We start from the raw sequence: 20693 nt of genomic DNA, 5'->3' as shown, positions 1-20693 counted from the left end.
AAAAACATAATGAAAAGGATAAACGCCAACTTCAGAAACATTAAGCAAATCTGGTAAAACAAGATTTCTTAAATTTGAAGGATAATTTCATGGGTGGTCATTACATTATTCTCTGTACTTTTCTGCATTTGAAACTCTAAACAAAAAAGTCTTATGATCATTAATGATCACCAGTTTCATTTACTCCAAAAGTTTAAATTATGTTTTTATACTACCAAAATATAATGCAGATGATTCATATTTTGTGTTTTACCATGCTGATCAAGGTGTAAGTCATTACTAATGATTTTAATGATTCAATAAAAATATTTACAAATCTACTTAACAAAAAAAGATAAAATACTGCCAGGGTAGAGCAGTGGACAGTAGGCAGGTAACACACGCTAACGATTACATTTATCTCGATTAGTACAGCACTTCTAAAATGTGTGATTATCTTTTAGTGCAAGGAATTTATTGACCACATATATTACCAGCCAAGTCCAAAGTGTTTATTAAACTTTGAAAGTCAAAGTCAAAGCATGCCATCTGCTTGTGAGCATCTCATCTTACAATACTCTAATTTACTAAATAAGAGAAACAAAACATACAATATAATGTGATTACTTTTAAGGTCCAGAGATAATTCGAATAGTCTCCTAATTAAAAAAAAGACAAAATCAAAAACAAAAATTCTCAAAATAACCAAAATAATGATTATGTCTTTATAATCTGGGAAAAGCTAAAATTCCTCTTTATTCGACAGCCTCACATCTTGTAGCTAACATGAGGTTAAACTTCAAACCACACCCTTTCAAAAACAAAACTGCAAATTCAAGATCTCAAACCTTTGCCAGTATATTTTAGAACACGGAGAATGTTTTTGCCTGAATCGGAAATTTCTCTCTAGAACACAAGAGCTGAGAGAATCAACTTTGTCCCTGGTTTATCAATAACATATATGAAGCAATATTATAATTATCAACTTATTCATCTGCATACCTCAGAAGCCAGTCCTTATAGCTTAGAGGGCATGGGCCTTTAGACATTTTTTAAATCAGGAAATTGTCACCAGTAAATTGAACCTCAGCCTTATCCCAGTTGATCGATATGACAGCATAATTTCAGGAAACTCTGTTGGTAAGATGAATATTTCCCTTTACAGGGTCTTTCTCTTGCTGCTTGGTTTCCAGAGAAATCAGGCCATAGTTAATATTTCAGTGGCACAGGAACTGATACTTCCATTGCAGTGAAGCAGTTCACTGACTCTGGCATGGTTTTCTCCAATTCCTTATTTGTTAAAAGAACATCTCCAGCTGAGTTGCCCTAGATCATTTCTTGTTTTTAAATTTAAGGGGAGTAGAGGAGGGGATTAAAGTCCTGAATTCTCATCTAAATTAGCTAATGGGAAAGACAGAACCTTGACCAGGATGCTACTATGCAATCATACTGGACCTGCAGTTTTGAGAGTTTCCTATGGCCTCGAAACAGTTGAGCCCACCATCAACTCCTGTCAATAAGTTTTCTTCCTCTCCTCGGTGCACATGATGGGGCAGATTGTAGAATAAAAGCTTATGGAATGCACCGATCTCCTACGTGTGTCTTCCCTATCAGGCACAGCATTATGCATGTAGAAATCTATGGTTTGAAGCAAGTTTGAGCCAAAATGACAGGTCAGGTTCAGACTCCAGATCTAAAGATTTGGCCATTGCCAGTACTGCTAAATCAGATACCTAACCCGTGCTTAAGATTTCTGTAATTACTGATAATAGTTTTACTGCTTTACTTTGATATTATGACTAATGGGTACAAACTGGTTTGTATCTTGAATTTGTTTATTTCTGGTTACCCACAAATTCAGAATAGGAACAATTCTTGTATTTCTGAAGGAAAGACTTTATGTAATGAAAACCTGCAGCAAAATCTTGTGATAAAGTGCCTCGCAACCACACAAACTTTGATAATGTGAATTTATGCATAAAAAATTATATATAACTAAACTGGCAACCGAATTCCTGGAATTTGTGGATGGCTAACTTTGTAGGTAGGCAGACTTACTTTAGTGACTTCATTAAGCTTGTAGTGAGATCCAGTTCCACATTTCACAGGACTGAATTAATTTTGTATCCAACTAATACTATCATGGCAGGGTTTGATTGCACCACTTCAATTTTTAAATTGGCTAGCTAGGTAGCATTGATAGGCCTTTCCTGTTCCATGTTTAATTCTTAGATTTAAGTAAAATGACCACAAGACATGCTACTTGAAACAACAAACTTAACTGAATTACATTAATAGATACAAATCCTGATGGAGATTTCTTTAACACATCACTCACTGCCACCTCACCAATATCATTTATACAATTTCTAGAGCCAAGGATTTTGTTTAATATACCTTTAGTTTAGCTTCTCACATGTACTTGTCAATATCACAACGTACCGCTAGACCAAAACTTCAAGTACTAAGACCAGCTACTTAACGTGAAGCAGAGAGATTCTCCTGGGTTCGGCAATTTCATCAAGATAATAAATCCAAGAACAGACTGAGAGGGCCATTTGAAAGTTTTGGTGACACAGAATAAACAATTTACGGATCAACTACTTGATTCATTTTACATGGAACATTTCAATCATTCAGGAAAACTGTGTATCTTATATTTACTTTGTAGAAAAAGGTACATTTTGAACATGCAAAACATTTTTATTCAGTTTTTTTGAAGACGTTAAATGTCAAATTGTGGGACTACTTCGGGATTCCACAACACTTGTGTGTGATGTTTTTTACTTAGTACTTCCTAAAATTTAAAAGCATAAAGTAGCAATTACTATACAAAAATAAAAAATAACTGATATAACCTAAAATTGAACACAAAATTAAGCCATGAAATAACAGAAAGAGACGTCAACTCTCAATAAGATCAATACACCTTTACGACCTGCCTAATAATTCTGGGATATTAACATGGTATCTGATTTCAGCTTCAGGCCAAGACTTATGTCTTATTGTTTTTCAGCTGTGAGACACAGACGTGCCTTGGAGACTGGATGACAAAAATGATTATCAGTAACACAGATTCCAAAGACAATGTACACCTGCTATGGTTTCCCGCCACTCACCCTCAAGTCAAATTTCCCTAATAACTCCTCAACAGTAAGCTAAGGCAAGATGACCACTGGAGCAGCAAGCTGATTATCTTAAGTAGTAAAGCAGAGATGTGGCCTGCAGAGAACAATCCGGCACCCATCAAGAGAAGGGCTCATCAGGAGCCAGGAGGCCCAGCCTGCAAAGACTATTCCCACAAAAGATGACCAGGCTGCAGATATACACAGACATGACCACTAAGAAAAGCACCTCTGCCTCCTGATCCAGGCATGCATATGAACCTGAATGACCACCTCTCCAGATCTCAGGTCCTTCAGCTGTTAGAAGAAGGGACTGCATATGATTTCTAACATCCTTCCTTGGTCTAAAAGTCTTTTGTTTGATTCTATAGGCATTAACTTCATCAGCAGTATCCTCACAGTTACCCTCAAATAAGTGTGTTCATCTATTGCTTAACTTTAATGTAGTTGTAAATTTAAAAAGGAATTTGAAATTTAAAAAGTTATTTATAACAAAATGCCACCAGTGCTCATCCTACCTCTGGATTCAGGTAAATATAGGTGGGTTCTACTTTCTTCTTTTGTGCTTCTCTGCATTTAAAGATTTTTCTACAAAGGTATGGATCACATTTATAATCAGAAAAAAAAAACTTTCAAAGTGGATTGCCTTACATTTAAAATAGCAGTTCTGAAATCCAAGACTAACACTTTTATTTCATTAAAATTACAGAGGATGAGCCCTTACTTCAAAACTGCAGTAAATTGATTGTAAAATGTGACACCATAGCATATTTTCACTATGTATATGGATGTCGACAACCAGTTATATAAATGTAAACCTGAAATCATGTCTTTAAAATTCAGTTACTGAGATATGATCACACATGTTCCTACAATGCTCCAATGATTTCCTGATCACATCTAAAACGATCAGTGTACCAGTCTTCTAAAAGAACTACTTTAATGTCTCAAGTTAAAAAAAAAAAAGGATGTTTCTTTTTTTATTGCAATTTATTTATCCTAACTCTTTTGGGGCAGAGGAAAAGCTAAGAATCATCTGAAATCTGTTGTAAGCTATAACTCCTCTAAAAAAATTTCATATACTTAAGTCCCCTGTTACTTATAGTACTTCAAATGTCTGAATATTTATGTAAATCGTAACTGTCTGTGTTGAGTTGAAATTGCCCAGAACCAGACACAGGCCAAGGATTTGAGTGCAAGTAATTGACTTGGGAAGTGAACAAGTGAGATAGGCCAAGGAAGGAAGTCAATACAGGGTGCATTAATGAGTAGGTTACTGCTGTGAGCAATGACCCCTGAGGACTTTTGGGAGCCTGCAGAGGGCAGTCCTCAGAGATGTCTCAACTAAGGGGTGAAGTTGTTGAACTACTGATCCAGCTCCTGTTACTTATCAGTTGAGGGCTGCTCCTAGGAATGATAATTTCCTGGCACTTCTGATGTGACCCAACACCCCTGGCAGAGAAAGTCTTCAAGTTCAAAGTCCTAGGTGCTTGCAGTTAGGAAGCTGTTGGGTCAGAAGACAACAATCTGATGGTGAGTGCCATGGGATGTGAGCAGGAGGACACAGACAGAAAATGCTGCCACCATTAAGTACAACAAGAAAAATGCCTTTACTTAGATTAAAATGCAAACTACAATCTACAAACACTTACTGGGCACCCATTCTGTGCCAAGAACTCTTTAGGGAAATGACGATTAAAAAAAGGAATAAAGTCAGTTTCATGACTTTTAGTCCACAATATAGTGGGGAGACAACACATAGACAGGTTATCTAAAAAGAAAGCTCTAATAAAAGAATTTAAAAGTGGGACAAGGGTTTTTGGCCTTTCAAGTGGAAGGATTATCCTCTTCAAAGCAGCTATAATAATACATAACATTTCTTCTAGGAGAAAGGAAGAGCAGAGATTTCACCCTGATGACAGCAACAAAACCACCAAACAATCTACCAATTCACAATTTTCTTCAGTTCACCAGAAAGCTGAAACCTCAGTATAACCAACTAACCTGAAATTAAGGGAAGAGAAACATCTTCAAGGATGAACTTGCTTACCTGGAGAAGATACTGCTAAATTCTGGTAAAGAGAAATGAGCTAGAATTTGTACATTGGTAAAGGCTGAATGTAGGCAAGCCAAGAAAAGAGAGAACCCCTTAGGGCTACAGACAGGAAGTGAATTCACACTCAGGTTCTTCTCTGTGGACCTCCAGCTGCTAACATAAAAGACTGGCCAGAGTTCTGAGATACCCTCCCACTAGGTACAGGTCTGGGGGAGGGGAACAGTAGCCATTGTCAGAAAGGTACAAAATCCCACCTGAATCCTTCTCTCCAATCTCTACTATGGAACAAAAACCTTAAACTGTTGAGGGAAAGGCAAACGATAACAACAAAACTCTAACTTCCTTAGGACACTGGAGAAAGCACACTGCAGCTGAAAATTTCTGTCCGTATAGCTAAGTAATCCCATTTTATGAAGTCTAACTTAAAAACATCTTGCTTGTTACAAACACAGCTTCAACTCCCTGATCCCACCCTTCAGGCAAGCCACCAGCCTAAGGCCCTCCTCAACGAACACTCTGTAACCACCTAGGGTGGAGGAATCTTTTAGGGCCTTGGAGGTGAAGGAGAGAAAATCATGACCCTAGAGGGAGGGGGCTTTGGTGGAAGGCACGTTTTCAGATGAAGACTTGAGCATGGCTATGGATGGAACAAGGAAAGTCAAAGAATAGGATTGATATTAATCAGGGAGTTAGGAGGATGGGTTATAAATCACTTAGCATGAATTTTCTACTGAATGTTACATCAGTGTAGTTGCTTAGCATGCAAGTTTAATTTTTGTTTAAAATAAGGGGAAAAATCCTACACGAATAGATTCCTGGATTAAATTTAGTATCAGATTTAATTTTTACAGTCAAGAACAATTAAATTGTCTGCTCGTATTTTCTGGATCACGAGAGCTATTCACACTGAAACGTCTAACATTTTGCTCATTGTCAAAAAAAAGGCTTCGAGTGCTGACATGAAGAATTGTGCTTTATTCCAAATTGTGCACATCACTGCGGTAACAGAAGCTCTTCACACATATGAGAGAAGATATACTGGAAGCAAGATTCAGCTCTTCTAGTTCATTTGACAGAAGCAGTGGCATCCAACCTAAATATCAATGAATGCCTGTTTTAATATTTCTTCACTCTTATTCATAGTTACAAAATCAGTATAATTTCCTTCTATTAACTGCAATTTATTGAACTAAGCATTAGTTCAAAGAAAAGGAGCACTAGTCATTGAGAAATAATTCCATTGTAGATACCACATTAAACTTAACAAAGGCATTTAAACACTTCTGATTATTGAAAAATTAAACATCTTTAAATTCTCATTCTACAGGTAGCCAAAACTTAAACATATCTTATCAAATGGTTTCTAAAAGATATACAGTGAAATTGTATTCTTTCTCAGCTCTTTCACAACTCCAAAAGCTTTAAGTTCAGTACAAAACTGAAAATTAAAATGAATCCAAAAAAGGTGAATGAAAAATTATCTTCAGACTGACTCTACCAGTTCTAATGTCTATACAAACGAGCTGAGTCAGACCTGCACACTAATTACAGCCTGTACTTCCCCTGATGACGAGGGTCAACCACATAATTTCTTAAAAGCAGTGAAAAATAAAAACTATAGGCTATAGCATACATTTGTTATATGCTAAATGATAAAAATATGAAATGTTACAATAGATCCATTTAAAGCAGCTCAAATTGTACTTCAGTGTTTTTTTGGTTTTTTTTTTTTTTTTGCTGTGAGGCTAGTTTATGGAAAATTTTAAATCATATAAAATGTGTTTTACAAATCAACATTAAAAAAAATAAAGGAAAAGGAGAGCTCTGCTTTGATTTTCCTGTGGCTAGAAAGCAAGGTAATACTCTACATACTAAATGAATTATATTTTGCATGTGGGTTAACTTACCCTGTATAACTAAATTTCTATGGGTTCCAGGAAGTTTTCATTTTAATTTCTAAAGCAAAACTACGAATCAAAGATGTTTAGCACAATATCTTCCTCCCTTTATTCCCAGTATCATGAAAATTTTTAACACAACCTTCTTGAGGACAAGCCTTTTATACCTTGCTGCCCCTACAGGTCTCAGCATGCAGAATGAATGGAGTAAAAGGCTCTGTCAGATCTAAAGTTACTACATAAATGAAGACATTAAGCCTTTCAGTAATCAGTATGACATTTCTGGGATCTCTCAGGCACAGCTGTGACTATAATATCACTTCTAAAAGCTAATGCCCTTAGTTTAGGACATAAACAAAGAAACTAAGTCATGTTAATTTCTGCAACCCTACTACTGGTACTCAGAAATAAATGGTTATTGTCTAGAATTCACTGAATTCTATTGAAAATTTCAAAAGATAAGCCCAATAAAGTTTAAAACAGAAAAAAAAAACTTGATGAGATTTTAAGTGAAGGCAAAAATATCACACATCCTTGTATATCAAATGTTTTCCATAATTCATTAATCAAGTATTTACTAACTACTAAATAACAACTTTTTTGTTTCAGTATGAAAAGTGAACCACAAACTAAACTTATAGTATATTTAACACTCTTTGAGAGTTACTTTTTATTCCTCACTGTGACTTTCTTACTTACAATTTCCTTTTTTATGACATGCAGGTATTATATCACCAATTTTATAGAGTTATTAGAAAAATTAAAATAATGCTTTGGATACTGGAAAGCTATATTATTTTGCTTTGTTACTATAAAAGCAGCCACTGTTTTATTATTTTATTTATAATTGGTCCCAGCTTATTCTCTATAACAGTTCCAACAGAACTCTGCAACAGAAATGTCCTGTATCTGCCTATTACTACAGTCGCTTGCCAAATGTAGTTAGTCAGCACTTAAAATGTGGCTAGTGTAGATAAAAAACTGGACTTTTAATTTAAAAATGTAAATAGCTTATGTGAGTAGTGGCTACTCTCTTGGACATAACTCTCTATGTTCAGAGACATAATATTTTCACTGTTAAAACAAATTTCAGGAGGTAAAAATTTGTTTTCTCAACCAGTTTTCATTCTTTTCATTATGAGACAGTACTGTATGAAAATAAAAGACAACAATTTAAAGAAGTAAAATCTCCACTTAATATAGCTTATTTGGCAAATGGGGTCTTTAAAAACAAACCAGTGGAAATTCCATTTCAATGTAGCTTACTTGGTAAATGAGGTCTTAAAAAATCTAAGTGACATATATCAAAGACTGGCATATACTAGGTGCTTAGAAAATCACTATTAATGAACGAAAGACAAATGAGAGGCTGCATTTCTATGTACATCTCAGTGTGCCTGAATGAGAGGTTGACCTTGGCCTCTAATATCCTCCAACAGACACAATCTCTACTTCATGAGTGACCTCTACTTGAAATGTTCCAATGTGATCGATTATTTTATGAAGCGCACATACGAGGACCTTCCCCTTTAGAAACTACAATCTACTTGTAGAAAAGAGGCAAGAGAAGGTTAACCAGTAGAAATTAACAGTCTAATACAATAATAGAAAAACCACCACGGGAAGTTATTAAAAGCTAGAGAATAAGACATCTGGAGAAAGAGAGAGAATAGTCAGTCAGGTCACACACACCAGGAAAGATTTGAACTGGGTTTAGGAGGGCTGCGATGATTTAAATGTACGTGGAGGCAGGGAACAGTGAGCAGAAACTACTTTTGCTCATGTGGAATGTTCAGGAAGGAGAGTAATCAGGGCTTGATTGTGAAGAACCTTAAATGGTCGGCAGACTAAGGAGTTTGAAACTATCCTACAGGGTCAACAATGGGGAGTCACTGAAAGTTAGAAGAGAGAGGGACAACTAAGGTTGTAAACAAAGTATTTACTTATTCATTCACCCAAAGTAGGCATCTGGTGCTTAACATATGCAGGCACATTGCGAGGTGAGAGAATTACAATGATGGCTATGACACAGTTCTAACCTGAGCAGGGGCCACAACATAGCCAGGAAAACAGACACAGAAACTAGAACCCAATGTGACACATGTTCATAGCTGAGTTATGTGCAAAGTGCTTAGAAGCATAAAGGGGGAAATTTAAATTTGGAAAGAAGGGCCAAGGAAGGCTTCACTAAGCAGGGGTCACTGAGTTAGACCTTAAAGAAGAAAACCATGGGCTCACCAGGCAAAGAAGGACATACTAATGACATACAGAAAAGCCTTCAGGAAATATACAACTTGTTGGGAAGATCATATTTCTACAAAATTAAAGGACTCTAAAGTAAATCATTCAAATATAGAGAAAGGATCAAATCCTTAAAAGCAGTGTTGTAAAAGAAGAATGGTACTTTATAGCTCTATTTTAGGATTGATCATAGTCATCGGTTATCTTCTCCATTCATATGACCATAGTCATCAGTCATCTTCTCAGCTACTGCTTATATAATCATAAGCAATACAGAACACAGTATATAACTAGGTAGTATTTTAAACTATGAAAGGAAACATATTTGACATTCAAGGTAGAAAGAATGTTATTAAAATCAAATTATCAATTGAAGACTATTTCAACATTTTTTTCTGGCAGAAATTGTATAAAATAATCATGTGAAAAGCAAGAGGGAAATTGGTGGGGGAGAGAATGAGAGAACTGTGCTTTGGAAAAATGCTTTCTCTTCTAGAAAAGAGGAGTCCTCACCTTTAAAACTATCAGATGTACTTGTTGGCTTCCATCTGACACCTGGATCGATTCCAATCACATACAAGAATACTGTCTTCATTTTACAACCCTACTTTGCCTGTTAGCACGGTACACAATAAACTTTATTTTTCAAGAATGTTACTTATGATTGTTTACCAAATACATAAGTAAAATTTTGAAAGAGCCAACATTAACAATTACGTTTTAAAATACAGTATTGTTACTGGAAATTAAAAATATCTGCTGTCTAAAACAAAACAAAATATAAACACACACACAAAAAAACCCTTAGACTACAAAGCAACTTCATGAATTCCACTTAAAATGAATGATGGGATTTTGCTAAAAATAAGGTAAACTCATAGGAAGTAGCATTTGTAAAACAGTAACAAAAAGTAAAAGACTTGATTTTTAATTTACCAAAGCTATAAATCTAACTTTTAAATTACCAAGGTCTCATGTAAGTCAGTGTATAATTATAGAAAGAAAGCTTTAAAAATATATAAATTAAAAATATAATTTAGCAATTGCTTTCCTGGGCATTTCCGCCAGAAAAATGTAAACTTATAACTCAAAAACCTGTACACAGATATTTATAGCAGCTCTATTTGTAAATTGAAAATTATTATAAATTGTAAATAAACCACATAGATGTCCCTCAACAGACAGTTAAAACTGTGGTACATAGCTATAATGGAATACTACTCAGCAATAAAACAAAAGTGAATATTGATACATGTAACAACCTGGATGAATCTGTAAGACTTATGCTGACTGGAAAAAAAAAACCCTCCAAAGTTTCATACTGTATGATTCCATTTATATAACATTCTTAAAATAACAAAAGTATGAAAATGAAGGACAATTAGTGGTTGCTAGGGATAAGGAAGAGAAGTGGGAGTGTGGCTATAAAGAGACAACATGATCCCTGCACTCCTGTAGTTATGGAAATGTTCTGTATCTCGACGGTATCAATGTCAGTATCCTGGTTGTGATACTGTACTATAGTTCTGTGATGTTTCCATTAGGAGAAACTGGAAAAGGGTACACAGGATCTCTATATTTTATTTTTTTATAATTGCATGTGAATTTGTAATAATCTCACAATTAAAAGTTTAATTTTTAATAATTTATTCAAATTTTACAGAGTGATTACTTGATGTTAAGGGAGCGCCCACTAAAATGTTAAAGAGTATTTCTAACTATACTATTAAAACCAAAGAAATATTTGCTGCACCCATTAGGTCAAAACAAGCTATGAAATTTCCTGTTTTATTACTTTTAATGATTATATAATTTTTTAGTACTAATTATACTCATATCATTTTAGTAACATATTTTTCCTTGAAAATCTACATGTGTTTAAAATTATATTTACTTTTAACCTCAATCCAGCTGAGTAAGTCTCTAAGACCAAACAGTTTACAAAAGCAGGTTACAAAATGAAAAGAGGGCTCATATTAGGCAGAGGGAAGTTTATCCAAGAGTAATAGGTGAAGGTACACCAAGATTGGAATTCAAAACTCATTCACTCATTTAAGGTATCTAGAAAGACTAGAGGTCAAGATTAAGTCATGCTAAAAGACAAAGTCTCTGCTATCCAGAGGCTCGGGGAAGGAGGCCATGGGAACACGGAACCAATATAACTTCAGTTACACTTTAGGATGGTGAATTTATGGATTATATTGCTTCTATTAAAATTGTATTCAGGGTTCCAAACAAGTAACTCACAAACATTTTGGAAGGTTGACACCTGCCAATATACTGTCCAAAGATTTCAGATTGACACATATTTTTCATCTGCTGACAGTCTGAGTTAGACTTTTAACAGCTGAGTTGTTTTATCACAGATCTCAAAATAATAGCAGTTTTTGATAAAGTTCAGTTGGGTATTCTGATTCCTTTTTCGGTGCTTTGTAAAAACCGACTCTGTTGTTTATTTAGACATTGACAAATTGACAATAAGTGGAAAATTCCCATCAGCGCATCAGTCTGAGATTCAAGGTAAGATTCAATGAGAATATTTATTCTAACAGACGTCACGAGATACTTCAAAACATTCTTCTGTTTGTTCATAACAACGAAAAGGAATAGTTGCAGTAATAGATAAGAAGTTTGGACTTATAAAGGCACATAAATTGCATAAAGAATAAAGAAAAGCACAAAACAGAATAAACCAAAGTACTGCTGTATGAAAACAAAAATAAGAATTTACTTAAAATGGCAAGTCTTGAAGCATAAATCAAGGTGCTTCACAAATAACGCATTTTCATTGTGATTATTTCACATAAGCTACGTGGTAAAGTATTTCAAAAAATATAATCAAAACAATCATGTTCATGATTAAAACTTTCTATGCAATCACTATCTTACAGTTGGTAAGGAGCATTTTTTCAGATGCAGGCTTTTCTCAAAGAATCCACTGACAGTTAATGTAGCTGTCTATCCAGATTCTGGTAATGTATCAAGTAACACACACATAAAAAAGTAAGTTTAACTAAAACCTAGTTAATATCAAGTCATTTTGCTGCTCATCCTTAACACTTACAGAACAATTCTGCATATTTATATATTTTTATACCAATTTATATACCGAAGTTTTCTAGGACAATTTTTTCCAGTTTTGTCTTATCTTTCCCAACTAGATTGCAAAATTAATCACAGATTCTCCAAAAGTGGAGACTCAATACTGAATCCAACACAGACTATAAAACAATCTGGGGAATATCATTTTTTGGCCACGAGATCTAGCGCAGTCTGATACAGAGCAGAGATATAACAAATACTGGGTGAACTCAAATGAAGGAGACAACTTTTAAAATAAGAGTTATCTAAAAGAGAACACAATACCTCACACACAGGATTCCAGCAAATATCTGAAGCAATAACTGTGTTCAGTCCCCTCACCTGCACCCCTGGTGGTACTCAGGAATAAGGTATTACTTTAACTAAACAGTCCTTGTTTCCCATTCCAGCCAGGCACAGGTGTCAGAAAACATGATGCACTTCACTACAAATTATTACTGGTTTCCATTTTACAGGAGTGTTTATAATTCTCACGAAGGTATGGAAACTGAAGAGCCTGTTCAAGTATTTACTTTGAACATGACACTGAGAATTCATTTAATATTGCATACATTAGTAGTAAAATCGAGTCTACTTTTTGAAAACAATGTACTTATTGCATTAGCGAAGAGAAACCTGCCAATCTCAATATTTTTAAACTACTGTTTGTGAATGTATACATATGTAAGTTCTGTAGGGATTCCCCCCACCACCCTGCCTGTAGTGAAGAGCAGGATCTGGGAGAAGCTATATGCACTGGATTTTTAAATCTCTACACACACACACACACACACCCCACATTCCCCACCCCCATCCAAGTAAAATATCTGAAATCCATCACAATTTCTTAACACTGGTAGTTTGTCCATATTCAAAATCAGAGTTAAATAAAAAGTACCCCTATTCTATAATGAGGTATGGATCAGTGAGTTTCTACCAACATAAAATGTTCATGGAAAAACATCTTTTTAGAGTAACAAGTCTGTCTCAGTAATTTAGTATCTTTGAGGACAAATCAAACCAAAACAAATGGTAAATGGGTCTTTCTCACTTTAATTCCTTCTTTTTCTATCCAACTTATAGAAATTTTAGTCTCAATTAAGGGTTAAATTTCAAATGTGCACAGTGGACTTGTTAATAAATGAATCCAAGACAATAGCCACTGACTGCCAGTATGGAGTCAAATGTTTGTCTGGCTGCAACACTTATATTTTCAGAAGCTGAGCATTTTAGGCAAACAACTTCAAATTTTCCCGCTTATCCTGGAGGGTAAATTGTCATAGATTCTTGGGAAGACTGTACATTCTTGCTGAGGAAAAAAAATGTAATCAAAAGAGAGCGGTGAAATATAAGTATGTGAAGGCCTCTACAGAGAATCTAGTCTAACTCTTTCATTTTATACATGAGATAACTAGAGCTCAGAAGAGTTGAATGACTTGCTTAATGGATGCACAGCCAGGACTAGAACTAGAGTCTCTTGATATCTACTAAACCACTGTCTATTGGTTTACATCACAAATCTTGCAAATTTCTCTTCTAGTTTTTCTTGCTTTGGCAGTTTACTGCCGATTTCAAGCGTGATTAACTTTGGACAGAAAAGGTAGCTTAAAGAGTTAATTTATAGGCTGCAGTTCAGTCTACAAATGATTAACATTTTTGTAACACTTTCCTTATGGATTGACTTGAAGACATTGTATAAAATGACTACCGCTTAGAATTACAAATGCAATAGTTGTATACATATTTAAAAAGGTATGTTTTACATTGTACAAGTGTTTCCACTTGTGGCTCCTGCAATATGATACTATCAGTCTTCACTTTTTAAACCTTACAGTTTACTAAGTTGTATTTACCCAAACTTCCTACATGGGAGTTGTGTTTACATGCCTCTAAGTATTACTATTACCTACACAAAGAAGCTATAACTGTCCTATTTTAAAAAGGGCCCATATTTGATTTATTTTTCTGGATTCTCTTCCTTACAGGCAATCTCTTACAAACTAGCAAGCTCATAATAATTTTTTATTAATAGTTTACTTCTCATAATCATATTGACTAAGATAACAGAAAGCAAACCAATAATTTGTCTGGCATATAGAAGATGCTACAGAAAGCATCATACGTACCATGGTGTAAGAATAAAACCAATGACAAATGTATTAAGTACTGGCCCTGAGCCAGGCCCTATTATAATTGCTTTACACATATTAACTCCTTTAGTTATCACAATAACCACATAAAGTATCTAGATACTTTAATCATTCCATTTTACAGATAAGCAAAATGAGGTCTAGGAGATTATATAATCAATCTACCAAGTTACACACCTAGCAAATAGAAGTGCCAGAATTGAACTAGACAGTCTGGCTGCTAACCATAATACCTGTCTCATTGTCTTAATGGCACTTCTCATGGGTTTCACTCAAGGTGAAGGTGAAATCCCAAGGACTTTCCCTGGCCTAAACTACCATAGTTAATCTTGGTGGAAGCAGACAGCAAGATCCTGAAAATATATACTTTAATCCCTTCCGTTCACTTCCCAAAATGATACTGTTAAAAAAAAAAAGAAGAAGAAAATGAAAAGAAAGCTATTTAAGATGAATATGAAGGAGACTCAAAAGTTTCAAAAGAGAACCCCAACTCCTTGTTTCTATAATTTAGGATAAGAGGGGGAATAGGACTGATTATATACATGAATGTTTAGGAAACCATTTTTTTCTTTAAAAAAAAAAAGATACTGAGAACTGAGAACCTTGAGATGAAATGTATCTTAGATCAATGCAATCCAAACCCTGCATTTTTAAAAAGAATGAAGCTATAACCCAAATGTTAAATGGTTTGTGGAGGTCATAAGGTTTACTGGCAGATCTAATTTCCGGCTTAGGGTGCTTTTCATCTTCCTCTCATGTCTGCAATTTAAGAGAGAATTTATAGTAGACCAGAATTTTGGACAACATCTACCCAGTGTCTTAAAAGTCTATTTGTAAATGGGTTGTGGGTGTCTATGAATAACTGTATTCTAAGCTCCAGGCCAGGCTCTCAAAGTCTGCCTGCATAACACCCTGACAGCTCCATTTCCACTACACATTTTATGTAACAACTTTCCTATAAAATTATTTTATGACAAAAACCCAAATCCACTCTAAATTCAACCTGGAACACTAGGCACCAACTACTATATTCTATCTAATGGACCCTGAAAAGGGGCTTTCTCTGCCTCTCCAAGTAGAGAGATGCATTCATTACTGGTGGGGTAAGGAGGGGGCGGGGAGGCAGGGAGGGGATCCAGATTAGAGAAGCACAGAATAAACACCTTTGGATATTTGCAAATCAGCTAAATTTATGTTTAATACAGACAATAACTACAGAAGTCAAACATGCCTCAGCTGTTGAAAAAAGAGGGTTACTGGTTCCCCTAGCTTCCTCCCTCCTCACCCTTCATTCATGAGTTCTGAACTTTGTGAGGGCTATATAATATATGTGCCTACAGGGATTAATATCTACCCAATCAGCAGGTATTATATGGTTCAGGAAAAATGCCTCACAATGATATGACTTAAAAAATTCAGATACTTCCATGTTTTAATTTATATATTTTATAATGCTAAAAATTTACAATCTTATCTCTAACGACATTTTATCATCTGCTATAAATCACTATATATGAGCCATAATAACTATATTACCAAGTCTATGAACAATAAATGATCAGCAATGTAGCCAACATTTATTGGTGTATCAAATAAGTCTAAATTATAAAAAGAAAAAAAAATAATTTAGATCAATGAAAAGTGGACTATCTAAGTTTAACTGAAATGTAACAATTTAGTTATGGTAACATAGCCCCCAAAAGAGTAACATTAAAAGAGTAACATTATTCTATTTAATTATTAAAGAGGCATGTGAGCAACATTTGAATGCAGTACAACTTCTCAATTGAAACCAGCAAGCACATGAATTATTGCTCCTTGTGACTCAGGGTGTGATCTCACCCTAAAAGAAGCCTGTTATTTCTTACTGCTGGACATCAAACTGACCTGCTGACTGCTATCATCACTTACTGGCAGTATATGAAGCCTTATTCAGGTATGCTTAAAGACTTTCTCTCTGTTTGCAGCTCTTTGTAGTCACATTTTGGGCGTGAAATAGTTACTTTTCCGAACATATCAAGTCCACTGGTGTTTCAAATTCTTCTTCCCCCTTCAGTGCAAGAAAGGCACTACAAAACCATTTAACACATTGAAGAAGTAATTATCTCCCAGTATACTGAAGGTGTGAAGGCAAATTCCCAAAGTGACATACAATTCTATGGATGTTTATGCCCTAGAATAACCTCTATTTTATCTCCCAGTTAAAAATGATGTCCATTTTTGAATTAAGCAATTTAGGGATTTACCTCTTGAATGAAACAGAAAAAACATTATAGAGCATTCTCAAAATATAATATTTCAAAGCTGTAAGGTGAAAGACTGGAGTTAACATATGAACGGCATCATCCAGGGTATGAAAATTCTCTATTTCAATCAATTCCTGGTCAGCAGTAAGGAAATCATCTAGTTTTAAATCTGGCAATAATTGGATTTTTAAAAATTAAGTGGATTTAAATAAAGTTAATTAAATTTACTTTCCCAGTTTGTGTAGCTCAGAAAAGGAAGAAAATTTCATTTCTGACTTTATATATAGACTTAATCCAAATACTTCAAGCCATACAATTGCTAAACTTTTTATTAAACTGAGTTTGGTAATAGTTTCTTTAAATTCAAATTATGATGTGAGAACTATTCATTGAATTACATTTGGTTTATTCAGCTTGTAAATGCAGCAACAACATATATATTTTTTTCTGGATGAATACCAGCTGCTTCTGCTTATCTTCTCTTATGCTCTCATCACTATCTTGCTCCCCTATCTCCCTCTAAAGATGAGAATTAAGATAACTGGATACTTTGTTCCCCAAATTAGGATCTTCAGTATAACATATAAACATGAAATGCAGCACCTTCTCCTTACATAATAGTGGGGGATGCAGAAGGAATGTACTTAGTCAAAACACAGTGTATGCTGTTTTTGACTCTGAATGATCACCTGTGTTAAAACTTCTTCTCTTCAAATATCTATTAACTATAGAATAAATTTCTAACTAAAAGCCTACCTTTACTTGAATGAGTAAAACTACCTGCACAACCATGTATATACGTTATCTATATACTTCAACGGATTATTTCAATTCCTAATATAACAGAGAAATTAAATGGGTTTTTACCTTCTAATCTTCATATCAAATCAAAATAAACACGTATTAAACTCCGCTGTAATATGATACTGTTACATAATATTTCCTGTTGGCATTTACAAACACCTCCCAATATCTTACACAGTGTGGCTAACTATTATTTAGAGTTAAACCTCTAAATTAGAAGGTCCACTTATTATGGGCATACCTGAAAAACAGTGTAGCAGCCAAAAAACACAACTTTTGCCAATGCAAAAGCTTTTTTTTTTCCTTTTCTCTTTCTCCTTTCCATTGTGTTCTTAATTAAAAGGTGCTCATCATACTTTTCAATGCCCTTGATCCACCCAAAACAGATGTTGGAAGATAGCTGGACAATCAACTTATTATATTCCTGAATCCAAAACAAATAAAGTGTGGAGAAGCTTATAGCAAACTCAAACTCCAAAGTAAACTGTCAAATAAAAGCACACATAGTACGCTTCTCAACAGAAACACTTATTTTGGACATTGTTCTCATTTTCAAGTTGCCATTTTCCATAACTGTTTCACAGGCACCAGAAATGAAGATACTTCTATAGCAATATACTGCATTCAAAAAGAAAAGCAGTAATCTACTTTCCCTTTGTAAATAAAAGAATCTAAGCCCAATTCTAGAAAAGTGTCTTCTGTCTAAAATTTGCTTTTCTGTACTAAGGAAAATAAAATTTGACTAAAATGTATACTAATCATTATTGATTTTACACAAAATAGCAATTCTTTGAAAGTTGTAGGACTGTATTTATTATTTTTTCAAACTCAGTAACAGAGAAAGAACTGAAATCTCAACTAATAAATTACATTTTTAAATATACATGATTATGTTGTCCCAGTGTTACTTTCAATGGTAACTGACACGCCCCGAATTTAACTGTACCAGACAGTTCTATCTGTCCCATCTCTGACAAAACACTGCTTCTCTGTTTCTATTCATTATATATTATAAGAGGTCTAAACACAGCCCAGTATGAGAAGAAAAATTACAATTCTTATAACAGTAAAGTGATGCATTCAAGATCTCTTTTGCAGAACATCCCCGTCCACGAGCATTAACAGGCATTTTTTGATAGAGCTAAAATACGTTGGCTGCAAGCTCATTACTCTAAGAACCTTCGGCACCCTTTTTTGCAGGTTTTCAGAAAACCCTCAGAAAAAACAGGCACAATTAAAACCTTGCAAACCAAACTTGCCAAGAACCTTCTGCAATGATCAATAACCTTGGCTACACTGCCATCGACCCCCAATTCGTGGTCCTGGAGACCAATGCAGCAAAAACCCAGGCAAAAGGCTAGATAATACCCAAGAGAACTGCCGCGCTTCCCCTCCGCCGCCCTCTCTGCCGCATGGAGAGAGGCAAGGGGAGAAGAGTGGAGCGAACCTCACCAGCTCCGAAGATGCTCCGGTGACCTCTGGCTGCGCGGCGGGAGCTGGGCCAGGGAAGAGCTACTGCAGCCGCGGCGGGCCCTGTGGACTATGCCCCTGGTGCATTCCTCGCATTCCTGCACAAATGTGTCGCCAATCGAGGAGCCCGTGGCGTGCGTCCCCCCGCCCCCCTCGGACAGACACCTGCCTATTGCTGCGCCCGGAGCAGCCGCGGCAGCTGCGGCGCCTCCGCTGCCTGCGCTCGCTGTTTGTCGCACTCAGCCAACACGCAGCCAAATCCCGGCCCTGCCGCTCAACCCTCGCTTTCCCGGTAGGGGGAAAAGAGGAGAGAGCCGGGCAGTCCCAGCGCCCAGCAGGGACACTCGATCCGCCAGGGGGGGTTGCCGCAGCTCCGCTTCAACTCCTGGCAGGGAAAGAAGGAAGCGGCGGCGCAGGAGGACAGCCGGGGAAGCTCGGGGCTGGGGAACCGGGTGGGGTGGAGCGTGAACATACGCGGTGGGGAGAGAGGAGCACACTAGACAGAGCGGGGTGGGCAGAGCCCGCAGCAGCGTGGAACTCAGGGGGCAAACGCTAGACTACCCAGGCAGCAGGGGCGTGAGAGGGAGAGGAGAGGGCCAGGATGCAGGATCTGGGGCGGGAAGGAGCGACAGACGGCCCTGAAAGCCGGAGAAGGCGGGCGCCTCGGGGTGTTAGGGGCGCGGGGCGGCGTGCCAGGCGGGCAAGAGCAGGGAAGCCTCTGGGCAGAGGTCCAGGAGGGCTCGGCGTGGCCCTCAAGTTAGAGGCTGGGGGCTCTGGTTCCGAAAAGGCCAATGTGGGCAGGGGTCGTGTGCGGTGTGTAGGAGAGACCCGGGGAGAGTAATCACCGGGAAAAGCAAATGGAGGGTGAAACTTGTGCGCCTGCCGGGGGGAGGGGAGCAACCAGGCGAGTGCGGGCAGGAACACGAGGTGGGGCAGGAAAGCCGAGGCGGCCGCGAGGCGGTGGGGATGGAGTAACGAGAGGGAGGCGCCCGTCCCCCCCGCGCCCTCGGAGGCAGGTCCTGGCTGGGGTGCGAGGGGGCGAGGGCCAGGGGTCTCGAGGGCAGGAGTCTGCGCGCTCTCCCGCTAGCCCGCACACTTACTTTCCAGGTTAGGCAGCGGCCGTCGTCGCTCCGGGGATCAGAGACATCAGCGCCAAGGAGTCGGCGCTGCGGCACCCGAAAATATTAAAAAAGTGCCGCGGCCGAGCGGCTGCCCGTCCCTCCCTCTCCCACCCTCCCCCTCCCCCGAAGCGGCTTTCCCACCACCCCCGGCGGCGGCGGTGGCCAACTTGCCCCTCTACCCCGTGCCCATGGTGCCGCCTCCGCGGCCAGCAACAACACAGACTCAGCCCCGGAGCCCCCTCTACTGCCCAGAGGCCGCCGCCGCCGCCCGCCCAGCCACTAGCCCGCCTGCCCAGCCAGCCCCAGGCTCCCGGGAACGTCAGCACGCCGCCGTCTCCGGACCTGCTCCACGCCAACCCCATTGGTCAGAAGAAAAAGGCTGGCCCTCCCCATTGGCCCGGCCCTCATATTGAACGGGCCAATGGGAACTGCGGTTTCAGGTCGCCATAGAGACCGATGCTGTTAAGAGCGAAAGGGCCTGGAGAAAGTGGGGAGTGAGGATGAAGGTGTCTCTAGCTTTGG

The 20693-nt window shown here is 37.5% G+C and overlaps 1 protein-coding gene across 12 annotated transcripts in view; it reads right to left on the bottom strand.

Moving 5' to 3' along the window:
- The window catches only part of PKP4 (plakophilin 4), a 217562-nt gene extending 197150 nt beyond the window's left edge, over positions 1–20412 (bottom strand). For 4 of the 12 annotated variants that reach the window (XM_039855416.1, XM_039855419.1, XM_039855432.1 and 1 more), the window contains exon 1: positions 20151–20412. The gene's annotated coding sequence lies outside the window, so the exon portion shown is untranslated. Of the gene's footprint in view, positions 1–19032; positions 19155–20150 lie in introns of those variants that run through there. The other 8 variants (XM_039855422.1, XM_039855423.1, XM_039855430.1 and 5 more) reach the window with 6 other exon arrangements.
- Positions 20413–20693: the final 281 nt, after the last annotated feature.

Source organism: Pteropus medius, unplaced genomic scaffold, assembly GCF_902729225.1.
Source record: "Pteropus medius unplaced genomic scaffold, Ma_sr-lr_union100, whole genome shotgun sequence".
In the NCBI taxonomy this organism is placed as follows: Eukaryota; Metazoa; Chordata; class Mammalia; order Chiroptera; family Pteropodidae; genus Pteropus; species Pteropus medius.
This window is presented reverse-complemented; position numbering and strand designations above follow the sequence as displayed.